The sequence below is a fragment of the Ahaetulla prasina genome, chromosome 12 (assembly GCF_028640845.1).
Source record: "Ahaetulla prasina isolate Xishuangbanna chromosome 12, ASM2864084v1, whole genome shotgun sequence".
NCBI lineage: Eukaryota > Metazoa > Chordata > Lepidosauria > Squamata > Colubridae > Ahaetulla > Ahaetulla prasina.
This window is the reverse complement of record NC_080550.1, coordinates 9955937-9971746: the sequence shown is the minus strand read 5'-3', so window position 1 is coordinate 9971746 and position 15810 is coordinate 9955937. Positions and strand designations below refer to the sequence as shown.

General features: G+C 42.6%; 1 protein-coding gene across 1 annotated transcript in view; it reads right to left on the bottom strand.

The window, feature by feature from the left end:
- The window catches only part of VSTM2B (V-set and transmembrane domain containing 2B), a 73110-nt gene that overhangs the window by 34266 nt on the left and 23034 nt on the right, over nt 1-15810 (bottom strand). The gene's annotated exons all lie outside the window — the stretch shown is intronic.

Here is a 15810-nt window from a genome sequence, read left to right as displayed (position 1 = left end):
TTTCTCCACGCATTTCATTTTTTTCTGTCTTGGTCATCTTAAGCATTTCAGGATGGGATCAGGAGGAGCTGATCACTTTCATTCTCCCTCCCAGAATCTGAGATGCATTTATCGGAATCTGGTGCAAGAATTCTGACAGAATTCTTTTGATGGTATCCCTCAAGGTGACCCTTGACTTATGAGGTAATTGAGGCCAGAAATTATTGTAATAAGTTGTTTGGAGTTATAAATTGAAGTACAGTGCGACCAGGTTTGCAGTTACAGCCGTTTTCAACGATAGTTGTTAAGTAAATGTGTGTTGTGGTCCGCCAGCAGCCTGTGGAGTTGGCAGCGGAGTCGGACAGTGATGAGGCTGAGGAAGAACATGGGCCAGTCCTGGAGACTGGGGAAGGCCCAGATGAGGGCCCTGCGCTGGAGGCAGAGGTGGGTCCAGGGCCATCTGGGAGTAATGTGCCGACTCCGGAGCTTCCAGAGGCTGACAGTAGTGAGGCAGAGGAACAGGAGGAGCCTGTTCCTAATGCACACATGAGAAGAGCTGCCAGAAGGCAAGAGCAGCTAAAGCTAAGAGGATGATCCAGGAGTAGGGCCAAGAGATGATTGGCCCCTCCCATAAGGCTTAAAAGACCAGCAATGGCGTTTGGGCTCTTTGTCAGAAAACAACCTTGATAGACTTGTTCCTTGTCTTGCTGCATTTATTTCTTGTCGGCGTCTTCTGCTTCTGAACTTTTGCCAAGAAAGGCCTTTGGCAGTTTGCCTCATTAGACCAAGGTTGGTGATAAGACTGAAGAATTGTGTTATGAAGAATTTGTTTTGATTTAGTTTGGTCTACGCTGAGAATGAGTTAATTCTCAACTGTTCTAATAAAGTCTGTTTGTTTTTGAACTGATTGTGTCTAATACTACCTACTTGGGCCTGGGTCCGATGATCTGAGCGTGGCTCAGATGAGCATGGGGGGTGGAGGGATTTTTGCTATTGGTTCTCCGAACCACCCGCCGCCATCGCTACTGGATCGGGCTATCCGATCCGAACTGGGAGCATTTCACCCCTGATTCCAGGGATACATTCATGCCATCAATAAGTGCTTCCTATGTAAAGTAAATATTTTCTTTTCAAAATCCATACAAGTAATAAAGCTGGGTTGAATCTAGGTAATGAAACCCATCTCGGATAAATGCATTAAAAACATTTAATGAATTGAATTCTGGGCATATATTTATTGTGCAACTGCCTTCTAAATGCATTATTCATGGACTTGCTGCCAATTGCATACATTCTGCTAACCCCAGGGGGAAAAGGGATAGATAGATCTATTTGCTAAATCAAATAATTCCAGAGGTGCTCACTGCACTTTAGCGTTTACCCAAGAAACAATATGTGTACCAAATGATGCTAATGTATCATAAACTGAAGAGTTTCTGGAAATACAGGCTCTTCCAGAAATAATGATGTTACACCGAGCCATGCATATCTCTGAAGAGATAATTATATTCTAATTGCTGTCCTGATGAACTATCCTTTCAAATCATGACAAATAGCTACCGAATCAAAGATATTCAGGAAACTTAATGATTAAAAAGACATTTGAAGTAAAATCCTTCTCGCAGGATCCAATCTGGGTCAGTCACCAGGACCAGAGTTTTGGTCTTTCAAGACACACGCTGGAGCCCATCCTCCGGGAGCCCATCTCTAGCAATGTGTGCGCTTTGGAGTATATTCTGTGTGTGGTATTTATATGGTGCCTCATTGTGTGTGGCTTTTTAGTTGTTGATTGGGGTTCTACGCGTAGACTAGCCCAAAGCACACATTCTGGTAGAGAGAAATTCCCTGAGGATGGGCTCTAGCATGAGTCCAAAAGCTCAGAAGACTAAATCTCTGATCCTGGTGACCGACCCTGATTGAATCCTACAACATTATCATGGGACACATAGATTTGCCTTCAAGAATAGAAGGTAGGGTAGGGTAGGGTAGAGTAGAGTAGAGTAGGGTAGGGTAGGGTAGGGTAGAGTAGAGTAGAGTAGAGTAGAGTAGAAGAGTTGGAAGGCACTTTGGAGGTTTCTTCCAACACATAAATAACAAGGAAAAAAAATCAAGGAAACAGTCGGTCCACTAAAGAGAGAAGACGGCAAGGAAGTAACAGGCAATAGAGAGAAAGCAGAGCTGCTTAACTCATTCTTTGCATCGATCTTTACGCAAAAAGAAATTATAGCCCAACCTACCAGAAATGTAACTGTAAAAAACAGATCTTGATGAATACAAATCACCAGTACCTGATGGATTACATCCCAGAGTCCTAAAGGAGCTGGCAGATATCATCTCAGAACCATTGTGCCATATCTTTCAAAAATCCTGGAATACCAGGGAACTACCAGAGGACTGGAAAAGAGCTGATGTGGTTCCCATCTTCAAAAAAGGGAAAAAAAACCAGACCCAGGAAACTACAGACCAATCAGCCTAACATCAATACCCAGGAAGATACTGGAAAAGATAATAAAAAAACAGACTTGCCAACACCTAGAAACGAGTAAAGTAATAGCTAGCAGTCAGCACGGGTATGTTAAAAACAGATCATGCCAAACCAATCTTATTTCATTCTTCAACATAGTGACTAGATTAGTAGACCAGCGAAATACTGTCGAATAATATACTTAGACTTCAGCAAGGCATTTGATAAAGTAGACCACAACCTACTTCTAAGCTAGAAAAAAAGTGGCATAGATAGCTTCACCAACAGATGGATTCGCAACTGGCTGACAAACCATACTCAACGAGTAGTCCTCAATGGGTCTAAATCTACATGGAGAGAAGTAAGCAGTGGGGTTTCACAAGGTTCCGTCTTACTGCACAGTACTCTTCAGTATCTTCATAAGCGACTTAGATGAGGGAATAGAAGGGGAACTTTCCAAATTTGCGGATGATACTAAGCCGGCAGGAATAGCCAACACCCTAGAAAATAGGCTCAAGAGCCAGATGGATCTTGACAGACTTAAACACTGGGCCCTATATAACAAAATGAAATTCAATGTGGAGAAAATAAATGTCTTACACTTAGGTAAGAAAAACCAAAAGCACACATACAAACTGGGGGAAACCAGGTTTAATAGCAGTGACTGTGAGAGGGATCTTGGAATCTTAGTGGACAATCAGCTAAATATGAGCCAGCAGTGTGCAGCAGAAACTAAAAAAGCTAATGCAATCCTAAATTGCATTAACAGAGGGATACAATCAAGATCAAGTGAGGTACTAGTACCACTCTTTAAAGCCCTAGTAAGACCACATCTAGAGTACTGCATCCAGTTTTGGTCACCACACTATAAAAAAGATGTTGAGACTCTAGAAAAAGTGCAGAGGAGAGCAACCACGATGATTAGGGGACTGGAGAATAAAACATATGAAGAACAGTTACATGAACTGGGCATGGCTAGTCTAGTGAAGAGAAGGACCAGGGAAGACATGATAGCAGTTTTCCAATACTTGAGGGGCTGCCACAGAGAGGAGGGGGTCAAGCTGTTTTCCAAATCACCTGAAGACCAGACAAGGAATAATGGATGGAAACTGACCAAGGAGAGATTCAACCTAGAAATGAGGAGGAACTTTCTGACAGTGAGAACAATCAACCCATGGAACAGAAGTTGCCTTTGGAAGTTGTGGGAGCTTCATCACTTAACAAACTGTAGTCATTCACTTAATAACTATGGCAAGAAAGGTCCTAAAATGGGGCAAAACTGACTTAACAAATGTCTCGCTTTAGCAACATAAATTTTGGACTCTATTGTGGACATAAGCCAAGGTCTACCTGTGCATCATCACAATGGGACTTAATATCTCATCTAAGGTACCTTCACCTCTTGCAGTTGATGTGCTTTGGGTCCCAAATATCTTAACTGCCATTGATTGCTTCAGTTTTGGCCCAACCCAGACTTGGTATTAATACTGTGTCCATTTTTATCCCCCAGACATAAAACCCTCCAGAGACAGAAAACAGTGCAACGGATACATTAGCTAAAATGAAATTATCTGGGCAGAATATGTTACCCTCGCCTGCTATTTTTGCTGCAAATGTTTGTACCCATCTGTTAACTGTTAACATGGCTCTCTGCCGATTATAATTTGGCTGTTTCATTAAGGCATATGTACTATATATGTAACCCACAAGCACTCTGCATAAATTAATCAGCTGTGGAGGAAGAGGGGAGTTTAGTATTATTATCAGCCCTTTAATAATTTACTGAAAGCTTATAATGGCCCACACTGTTAAGAAGTATTCCAATGAAGGTACATTTCATCGAGAAATAGCCGAAGGAGGATACAAGCAAGGCAAAATAGTTGCCGTGACTTCAAGATGATGCCCCTTGCTCATGAAATGTGATGTATGTGTTTGCATACATAATGTATGTAATGCAAGGGAGGCTGTCAATGTTACTTCTGGGCCCTGCCTTAGAATCCCTGGGCTGGAAATGGTTGGCTGCTTTCAGAAACACAGAATTTAGAATCCCTGGGTTGGAAGCAGGGGTGAAATCCAAATTTTTTTTTACTACCGGTTCTGTGGGCCTGGCTTGGTGGGCATGGCAGAGGGAGGATACTGCAAAATCCCAATTCCCACCCCACTTCAGGGGAAGGATACTGCAAAAGCTCCATTCCCTCCCCACTTCAGGGGGAAGGATACTGCAAAATCCCCATTCCCACCCCACTCCAGGGGAAGGATACTACAAAATCCCCATTGCCACCCACTCCAGGGGAAGAATATTGCAAAATCTCCATTCCCTCCCCACTTCAGGGGGAAGGATATTGCAAAATCCCCATTCCCAACCCACTCCAGGGGAAGGATACTGCAAAATCCCCATTCCCACCGCACTCCTGGGAGAAGGATATTGCAAAATCCCCATTCCCTCCCCACTCTGGGGCCAGCCAGAGGTGGTATTTGCCGGTTCTCAGAACTACTCAAAATTTCCACTACCAGTTCTCCAGAACCTGTCAGAACCTGCTGAATAGCACCCCTGGCTGGAAGGGCACTTAGAAGGTCTTGTAATCCAAACCCTTGCTCAAGGCCGGAGACCTTATACCAGGGGTGTCAAACTCGATCTCCTTGAGGGTTGTGTTTGACCTCAGGGGGTTGGGATGAGTGTGGCTGGGGTAGACGTGGGGTAGGGTGGGCGTGGTCAGCTCGACATCCCTCGTATGGGGGGTGGGAGCACCTGTGGTGGCTAAGTGCTAAGGCAGGACTTCCCTCTGACCCTCCCTCACTCTCATTATAATCTCCTTCCTTCCTTCCTTCCTTCCTTCCTTCCTTCCTTCCTTCCTTCCTTCCTTCCTTCCTTCCTTCCTTCCTTCCTTCCTTCCTTCCTTTTTCTTCTTCCTTCTCCTCTTTCCTTCTTTTTCCTTCCTTGCTCTCTTCCCATCTTCCCATCTTTTTCTTTATCTTTCTTCTTTTCTTTTCTCCTTTCCTGTCCCTTCTTGCATGCTCAAATGCAAAAGGGGAAACATTTCTCTTTTTGTTTTGTTTTTGTTTTGTTTTGCTAGCCCTCTGCCAGTGAAAACGGAGCCAGGGTGTGTGTGTGTGTGGGGGGGAGGGGCTGTGCGCGGCTCCCCTGGGCTCCGTTTTTGGCTGCGATGGCTTCCTGCAACCCTCTGCCAGTGAAAACAGGAGCTCTATTTTCACTGGCAGAGGCATCCCGGGCTGCTCCTTTGTTGTTTCCAGGGTGGCCTCATGGGCCAGATCTAAGCACTCCATGGGCCACATCTGGCCCCTGTGCCTTGAGTTTGACAACCCTGCCTTATACCCTCCTAGACCTGTTGTTGTTGTTGTTTACATTTATACCCCGCCCTTCTCCGAAGACTCAGGGCGGCTTACAGTGTATAGGGCAATAGTCTCATTCTATTTGTATGGATGGCGAACCTATGGCATGCATGCTTGAAGTGGTGCATGGAGCCGTGTCGCCTGGCATGCGCGGCATCGCCTGTTCCTCTTCCCGGTTTCTGGTGCGCATGCGAGCACTATAATCAGCTGCCCTTTTTGCATGAGGCAGTGCCAGAGACTGGAAGAGCTGGTCTTCCATTTTCCTGCATGAGCATATGCGCCAGCCAGCTGATCGTCGGGCACGCATGTGTGCCAGAAATCCGAAAGAGTAGCTGGCTGAAACCGGAAGTTCAGTAGCTGAAACCGGAAGTTCATTTTCGGGTGCACGGAAGCGCCTTGGGCAGCTCCTCTTCCAGGTTACGGCCCAGAGATGCGCGCGCGCTCCCTTTTCAGCACCTGGTGCCGAAAAGGTTCGCCATCACTGGGCTAGACCCACATGGTTTCCTCAACCATTCGTGATACGATTTAGCCTTCATCCTCTCTACCGTCTTCGTTGCTCTTCTCTGTACACTTTCTATGGTCTCAGCATCTTTTTTGGGGGGGGGTATATAGTTTGAACTCAGGTTACGTCTAGGATCAATTGCTCTTCACCATGTGCTTTCAGATTTTCCAGAAGGCATCTTCTGCATCGTGGCTAGGACTAATATCAACAGCAAATACGGGGTTTGCTTTCTTTGGGGACTTTCCACTATTGTGGAATAAGCAGCCATCAGAGGCTTCCTAATTAGAGTTTAAGAAACAGCTGGGGCATACATTTTCTAAGTAAGAAGCATGGCTTCAGAATTTGGGAACAAAAAGTCAGAAACAAGGTAATCAAGATGTACCAAGGAATTCAAGGCACTCTATTACACCATCTGCTAATGAACGGTAGGTATTTATGCTATGCAATGGTGGAATTCAAATTTTTTGTGGGCGCGGCTTGGTGGGCGTGATGTGGCTTTATGGGCATGGCAGGGGAAGGACACTGTAAAATCTCCCTTCCCACCCCACTCCAGGGGACGGATACTGCAAAATCCCCATTCCCTCCCCACTCTGGGGCCAACCGGAGGTGGTATTGGCCGGTTCTCCAAACTACTCAAAATTTCCACTGCCGTTCTCCAGAACCTATCAGAACCTGCTGAATAGCACCCATGAGCTGGTGGATACATTTTCTAAGTAAAAAGCATGGCTTCAGAATTTGGGAACGAAAAGTCAGAAACAAGGTAATCGAGATGCACCAATGAATTCAAGGCACTGTATTGCACCATCTGCTACGAACTGTAGCTATTTATGCTGTCTTTAGAACACACCTCTTCAGCTCTATCCAGAAGCCATCAGAAATTATCTAGCCAAAAGGGCTGCAGGGGAATTAAGACCTTATACCAGAGGTCTTCAAACTTGGCAGCTTTAAGACTTGTGGACTTCAACTCCTAGGATTCTCCAGCCGACTATGCTGGCTGGAGAATTCTGTGAGTTGAAGTCCACAAGTGTTAAAGCTGCCAAGTTTGGGGACCCCAGCCTTATACCAAGAAAACTTTCCTAGCAGGCAAACACTTCTTGGCTGCCAGCTGAGTCAGAATCTTCATGTGCCGTATTGAATTTGGTTCTGCAACCCAACAAGAAAGACACAGACTTCAGAGGATAATTAGAACTGCAGAAAAAACAATTGCTACCAGCCTGCCTTCCATTGAAGACCTATATACTGCACGAGTCAAAAAGAGGGCTGTGAAAATATTTACAGACCCCTCACATCCTGGACATAAACTGTTTCAACTCCTACCCTCAAAACGACGCTATAGAGCACTGCACACCAGAACAACTAGACACAAGAACAGTTTCTTCCTGAACGCCATCACTCTGCTAAACAAATAATTCCCTCAACACTGTCAAACTATTTACTAAATCTGCACTACTATTAATCTTCTCATCGTTCCCACCACCCATCTCCTTCCACTTATGACTGCATGACTGTAACTTTGTTGATTGTATCCTTACAATTTATATTGATATCAATGGTTTCCTGATTGCTTATTTGTACCCTATGACTATCATTAAGGGTTGTACCTTATGATTCTTGATGAACGTATCTTTTCTTTTATGTACACTGAGAGCATCTGCACCAAGACAAATTCCTTGTGTATCCAATCACACTTGTCCAATAAAAAAATCTATTCTATCTATTCCATTCTATGAACATCTGGAGGCTGAACCAAAGCTTCCAAAAGTCCCTGGATCCTGCCTTCAAAGAGTTTCCTGAAGGTTGCTACTCATCTAGAATATAAGAGGCTGCCACCAAGAAGAGGGAGTCAAGCTATTCTCCAAAGCACCAGAAGGCAGGACAAGAAGCAATGGATGAAAATTAGTCAAGGAGAGAACCAAGAAAGAACTAATGAGAAATTTCCAGACAGATAGAACAATTAACCGGTGAAACGATTTGTCTGCAGAAGTTGTGGGATGCTCCATCACTGGAAATTTTCAAGAAGAAATTGGGCAACCATTTGCCTGAATTGGTATATAAGGTTTCCTGCTTGACCAGGGGGCTGGACTAGAAGACCTCCAAGGTACTTTCCAACTCTGTCATTCTAATATTTGATCCTGGAAAGTGAAGGGCATTTGCAGAGGAGACAAGTGACATCATGCCTGTCATTACATTATTATGTGATTGATAGGAACAATGTTCTATATGCCGTATGCATCAAGATGCAAATGATTAAATGGAAAAGGGGGATGGGGGGGATGAAGAAGAGAAGATTATAGATATAAATGTAAAATTATGAAATGATAGACTGGGTACAATAGAAAAGAAATTGAAAATAAAGTATATATTATTAGAAGATTGGAGTTGCTCGGATATCAAACAAGGGAAGTATTAGAATAGAATAAAATAGAATAGAATAGAATAGAATAGAATAGAATAGAATAGAATAGAATAGAATAGAATATAATTTTTTATTGGCCAAGTGTGATTGGACACACAAGGAATTTCTCTTGGTGCATATGCTCTCAGTGTACATATACAACAAAGAAGAAAGAAAGAAGAGAGGGATAGAAGGTAAGATAGAGGAGATGAAGGAGAGAGAGGGATGGAGGGAAGGAGAAGGAGAGGAAGATAAGTTAGGGGACAAGACTAGGAGAGAAGGTGATAAAGGAGGGAAAGAGAAGAGGAGTGGGGGAGAGGAAAGGGAAGTAGGTATGAGGAAGGTTAGGAAGAGGAAGAAGGTAGGAAAGGAGAAGAAGGAGGGAGGGAAAAGGAAGAAGGTTTGTTGTAAAATGGAGGGAAAGAAAGGGTAGAAGAGCAACCCCAAACGCAATTAAAATGTATTATTATTGTGCTTTCTTTAAAGAGAATATGTATGATTATTTACGAATAAGAAAATATACATTTACTATATGGGTATAAGACAAGAAAAAATAAAAAACTTTCTACAAAACAAAGATGCAATTGATTAAATCTAGATCACTCTGGCAATCGCATTGTGATGCCTGTGATGACACCTACAATACATTGAGGATTCTTATGTCAATTTTCCTAAATATTTTTCCAATGGCGGCATTATATTTATGGTTGTGTCTGTAGTTACTGAACATCCTCCTTCCGCTGTTTCCGCCACAACCCGCTCTCATATTTGATGCGTAGCTTCTATTTTTCAACTGCTCACTGGATTTTTATCTGATAGAAACATCTTCCAGAATTGCCAGTCGTGCATATCCATGCCTCATGGTATTGAAAAGGCAGAACTGTCTTGGGAAATGGATGACTTGGAAATCGGATGGAAAAATAAAAAAAAGCAGAGGTGATAATACCATAAGGGGTGGAAAACCACTTTTACTTTGGGTATTAAAAACCTCAGCTTTAATACTTGGCATCCCCAGGTTAATTTTTTGCAGATTTTTGCAAAAAAAATTTTGCAATATTTGCAGATCCCTCGCATCCTGGACATAAACTGTTTCAACTCCTACCCTCAAAACGACGCTATAGAGCACTGCACACCAGAACAACTAGACACAAGAACAGTTTTTTCCCGAAGGCCATCACTCTGCTAAACAAATAATTCCCTCAACACTGTCAGACTATTTACTGAATCTGCACTACTATTAATCGTTTCATAGTTCCCATCACCAATCTCTTTCCACTTATGACTGTATGTCTATAACTTGTTGCTGGCAATCCTTATGATTTATATTGATATATTGATCATCAATTGTGTTGTAAATGTTGTACCTTGATGAACGTATCTTTTCTTTTATGTACACTGAGAGCATATGCACCAAGACAAATTCCTTGTGTGTCCAATCACACTTGACCAATAAAATTCTATTCTATTCTATTCTATTAAGCTAAGCTGCCTTTTGGAGTGGGGAGGGTGTTTCTGGTTGTTCACTTTTATTTTACAGATGTATTTATTTGCAACCACCCTCTATTTACTAGATTCTAGGTGGCTTGCGATATTCTAAATAAATACATGTTGGAGGGCCAGATAAGAAAAACACAACACATTTACTGCATTTGCAAAATAGAAGAGCTACTACGTTCTTTGTGGAATGATAAAATGGTGGACTCATTCAAACCTGGGAAAGCTGAGTTCTGCAAAGAAAGGGAGCTATGCTCTCACTATCCTACAGTAGTGGCCAAAATTGTGGAAATCTTTTGGAAAAAGTGTATTTTCTAAAACTAGCTAATAACACCACTTTTTTGGGGGGGAGTAGTACCATAAAATTATATATCAATAGAAAGATAATGTAATCAAGAATGTAATGCAATAACTTTTATGAAGGATTTGCTGTTAGAGTAGCAGTCACAGTATAAAGAAGAAAAGTGAAACACGTAGAAAAAACGAGATATACAAAAATCACCATAGACAATAACCAGATATACAAAAATTATCACCATGTCAGTTAATACTTTGTTGGGGAACCTTTAGCATGAATTACGGCCTTACAACATCTTCCCATGGAGTGAACCAAGTCTTTTAGATCTGTAGCTGTTATAATGTGAAACCAAGATTGAATGATGGCTTCTATTAACTGGGTTTTATTGCTGGGTCGCTTCTGACTAACAAGTTTCTTGAATTGGCTATTCCCAGGCCATTCCGGCAGTGGAATATGATCTTCTTGAAACTCCCCCCAAAAGTGGTGCTAATAGCCATCAAACCTCAAAAATACACTTTTCCCAAAAGGTTTCCACAATTTTGGCCACTACTGTACTCCCATGAGGTGGGAGAAGGGGTGGCAGAACCTGGGGGGCAGGGTGAAAAGAGGAATCAGCCTAGAATTCCTAAGTTGCCATAACAAACTAAAGCCAACAATCCTTGAGTGCCGTTGACCCTTATCTAACTCTCACCAGATGCTGACTCTTAGCTGAGAATACTTTTGTGCATAGGCTACAGTAATAAATCAGTTTAATTGACTTCATGTGTGGATCTGAGCTTTCATACCTGACATATGATTTCTCAGGGAGTGGGTATGAACGGCACCCCCTTCCAGCTAAATTGCTTTTGGGTGGGTAGATTTGACCTGGAGCAACGGTTCTCAACCTGTAGGTCGCGATCCCGTTGGGGGTGGAATGACGATTTGCCAGGGGTCGCCTAAGACCATCGGAAATATGGGGAAGTATACTTGCGAGTCGAAGAATCACGAATTTGGCTTCAGGCGCGATGCATTAAAAAAGAGAGAAATCTTTGCTCTGATGTCTCCCTCTCAAGCCAGCTGCAATCACTCCCAATCGCTAGCCTAATCTGGCTTCAGGCGCGATAAACTTAATAGGGGAGGAGTCTCCACTTTAATGCCTCCGTCCTCAAGGCAATCGCAAGCAGTTCAGATCGCTAGCCAATACGGCTTCAGGCGTGATAAATTCAAAAAAACAGTTTGCCACTTCCCCCCCCCCCTTCTGCGGCTGCTGAGGCGTGCTGAAATTGCTGCCTTAAAAAATAATAATTTTATGGTTGGGGTCGCCACATCAAGGGGAATTGTATTAAAGGGGTCGCAGCACTATAAAGGTTGAGAACCACTGTCCTAAGACATGAAGGCCTTTGTAAGTTATTGTGTATATCCAGTGGTGGGATTCAAGTAATTTAACAACTGTTTCTCTGCCCTAATGATTTCTTCCAACAACCAGCTTGGCAAACTGCTCAGAAAGTTAACAACCGGTTCTCCCGAAGTGGTGTAAACTGGCTGAATCCCACCACTGTGTATATCCCATTATCTTCCAAACTTTCTCCTCCCACTCCAAAAAAAAAAAAAAAAAAGTGTTCTTCGATTGCAAAATGAAGGACAGTCCATCTCTGCTCGACCCACTTTGTGCTGACCCAGACTGTGGGTTCCATTCTTAGGACTTGCTATACCTATTACAAAATGGACACCTTTATAAACCACTAGATAACTCATGATCAGGGGTGAAATTTAGCCGGTTCCTACCAGATCGTACGATACGGTAGGGCCGACTGCGTGAAGCCCTGCTCACCCACGCAGATGTCCCTTTGTTGCGACCGATTTTCAGCCTCTGCGTATGCGCAGAAGGCTTTGCGCATGCACAGACGACAGCGTCCGTGAGCCCATTTGCAAACCGGTAGGGAAGGTAAGTGAATTTCACCCCTGCTCATGATCCACTGGATCATGGTTTCAGAGATATTTTCATACCTAAGTAGATGACCAAGGTCAGGCAAAAAAAAAAGCAGTGGGAATGGAAGCAACTTCCAATTTCCTGCTGGCTTCCCCTGGACTTTCCTTGCAACAAGTTGGCAGCAAGCATTGGAAATGGTCATCCCCTGGTTGTGGCTGTCCACTGAAGCCACCCACAACTTTTCTAAATTTCTGTCCCACTAGAAGTGGGATGGCTTCAGTGGACAGCCACAGTCATGCGACGGCTATTTCCAATCCTTACTGCTAACTTTGATTTTGGTTGCCTTCTGTAAGTTAGCCCCAATTGAGGCATGTTGTTTCAAGATTCGTTGCCCTATGATGCACTGTTTCACGAGTTGGAGATTAGATACAATCAAGCAAACACAAGAAGTTTTTTTTTTTATTTGCATTTATATCCCGCCCTTCTCCGAAGACTCAGGGCGGCTTACACTATGTCAAGCAATAGTCTTCATCCTTTTGTATATTATATACAAAGTCAACTTATTGCCCCCAACAATCTGGGTCCTCATTTTACCTACCTTATAAAGGATAGAAGGCTGAGTCAACCTTGGGCCTGGTGGGACTTGAACCTGCAGTAATTGCAAGCAGCTGCTGTTAATAACAGACTGTCTTACCAGTCTGAGCCACCAGAGGCCCTTTAGTAGCATATAGAAGTTTTAGTAGCATATAGATTACATCCATCTAGTGAGGGCAATGAAGAGATAACCTGATATTTGCAAATCTCACTTTTGACTTTTAGAGCACATAAGCTAAGGATATGGATCCAACACAATCATGGATAAGAATGTTTTCTTTTCTTAACATTTCTACCTTCTGCCTATTTCCCTTCTATTATTCTGAAATCCCAGCCCAAACTGTACATTCCCATCCTAGTCACACTTCAGAATAAACCTCTTTGAAGACCGACTGAACTTGTTTCCCTAAATAAAACACGCTGATCACTAGAAGCAAAGTTAAATGAATAGTAATAGCAATAGCACTTAGATTTATATACCGCTTCACCTCTCTAAGCAGTTTACAGAATCAGCATCTTGTCCCCAACAATCTGGGTCCTCATTTTACCGACCTCGGAAGGATGGAAGGCTGAGTCAACCTTGAGCCAGTCAGGATCGAACTGCTGGCAGTCGGCGGAATGAGCCTGCAATATTGCATTCTGACCACTGTGCCACCATGGCTCTTGAATGCCTTCATAAAGAGGACATTTTCCTCCTTGCAATATTTGCAGTGGGCCTAAAATATAACATTACTCATTATAATGTTATACAGACAGGCAGTCCTCGACTTCTGACCACAACCGAGACCAAAATTTCTATTCAGCGAGACATTGGTTAAGTGAGTTTTGCTCCATTTTATGACTTTTTCTTGACCCAATTGTTAAAGTGAATCACTGCAGTTGTCAACTTAGCAACATGGTTTGTTCAGTGAATCTAGCTTCCCCCTTGACTTTGCTTGTTAGAAGGTCACATGATTTTGGGACACAGCAAAGGACATAAATACGAACCAGTTGCCAGCTTTTAAATTTTGATCATACGATCCTGGGGGATGTTGCAAAGGTCGTAATTATGAAAAATGGTCATAAGTCACATTTTTCAGTGCCGTTGTAACTTTGAAGGGTCACTAAATGAATGGTAAGTCAAGGACTACCTGTATTATAAATACAGAAGGGAAAAACTGAGGAATTACATAAATATACATTCAAATAGAGTGATGTCCTATAATTATGATCTTGCTGATACTTGAAAATAAATCCACAGAACTGCTGCAATAAGTTCTATGAAAGACCAAAGTGGCTTCTCTACTATTATTACTATTACTGGTTAATGCTACATTACCCCATGCCTCCCACCGACCCGTACGCTCACACAGAGAGGGACTTCTCAGGGTGCCATCCGCCAAACAATGTCGGCTGGTGGCCCCCAGGGGAAGATCCTTCTCTGTGGGGGTTCCTACTCTCTGGAACGAGCTTCCCCCTGGTTTACGCCAAATACCTGACCTTCAGACCTTTCGCCGCAAATTGAAAACACATCTGTTCATTCGTGCGGGGCTGGCTTAAGGCTTTTCTTTTAAATTGTCTAGATTTTTAAATTTTAAATTTTCTTTATGTTTTAAATTGGGGTTTTTAGATTTTTAAATATTTTAATTTTTCGGCCAACTGTATAATAAGTTTCTTAATTCATTTTTAATTGTACATGGTTTATATTTTATCTTGGTTGTACACCGCCCTGAGTCCTTCGGGAGAAGGGCGGTCTAGAAATCTAATAAATAATAAAATAATAAATAATAATAATAATAATTAGTGCTTTGGGGAAATGCTTTATATAATAATTTGTAATAGAGTTTTCTTCGTACAATGAGTCTATATTGTTTCTATAGTGAGTCCTAGGGAGGCAAGTACTCAGCTGGCTTTTTAAAGCATTACATTCACTTACTATCCAGCTGTGAGAAATACAAAGCTTTCTCTTGGATCAACTAAGAGGTTTTCTATGGCAATACTCATAGCCTAAGAGCTCCATTGAAAGAAATATACTCGAAGTCTTAAAACACCATCCAATCACATAGAAATATTTTCATCCTTCAAAGAACCGTGTTTCCCCCCTCAAAAAAAAAACATTTCTGGACATGACCCAAACACATGACCCAAATTTATCACAAGCCATGCCCAATTTTTGTCCCTTTCCATTTAAATATTTTCTATCTTCATCAGGCTAAATTCTTTGAAATCTAGCGCAAGGCAACCTGGGGAAGAAAACGTGCATTGAGAATTATTTAAGGCTCCCTATTTGAATGGAAGGCTATTGAGAAAATATATTGAGACCATACTGAGAGCCAAGGTGAGTTATGGTTATACAATGTTGGGATAGAAGACTCAGCTTCCACCCAAATCCACCTAAACTCAGAGGGTAACTGTGTGCCAATTGTCCCGAAGGTGCTTTTTCAAGAGGCAACTGGACTTTCTGGTTTTTCTTTGAAGATATTTCGCTTCAAAGCGTGGTGCGTGGTGGCACAGTGGTTAGAATGCAGTACTGCAGGCTACTACAGGCTACTTCTGCTGATTGTTGATTGCCAACAGTTCGGCGGTTCAAGTCTCACTGGCTCAAGGTTGACTCAGCCTTCCATCCTTCCGAGGTGGGTAAAATGAAGACCCAGATTGTTGGGAGCAATAGGCTGACTCTGTAAACTGCTTAGAGAGTAAAAGCACCGTGAAGCGGTATGTAAGTCTAAGTGCTATTGCTATTCTCATCCAAGAAGCTTCTTCAGCTCTGACTGGATGGCGAGGAATGGAAGGAGCTGAGGAAGCTTCTTGGATGAGAAGTGAAATGTCTTCAAAGAAAAACCAG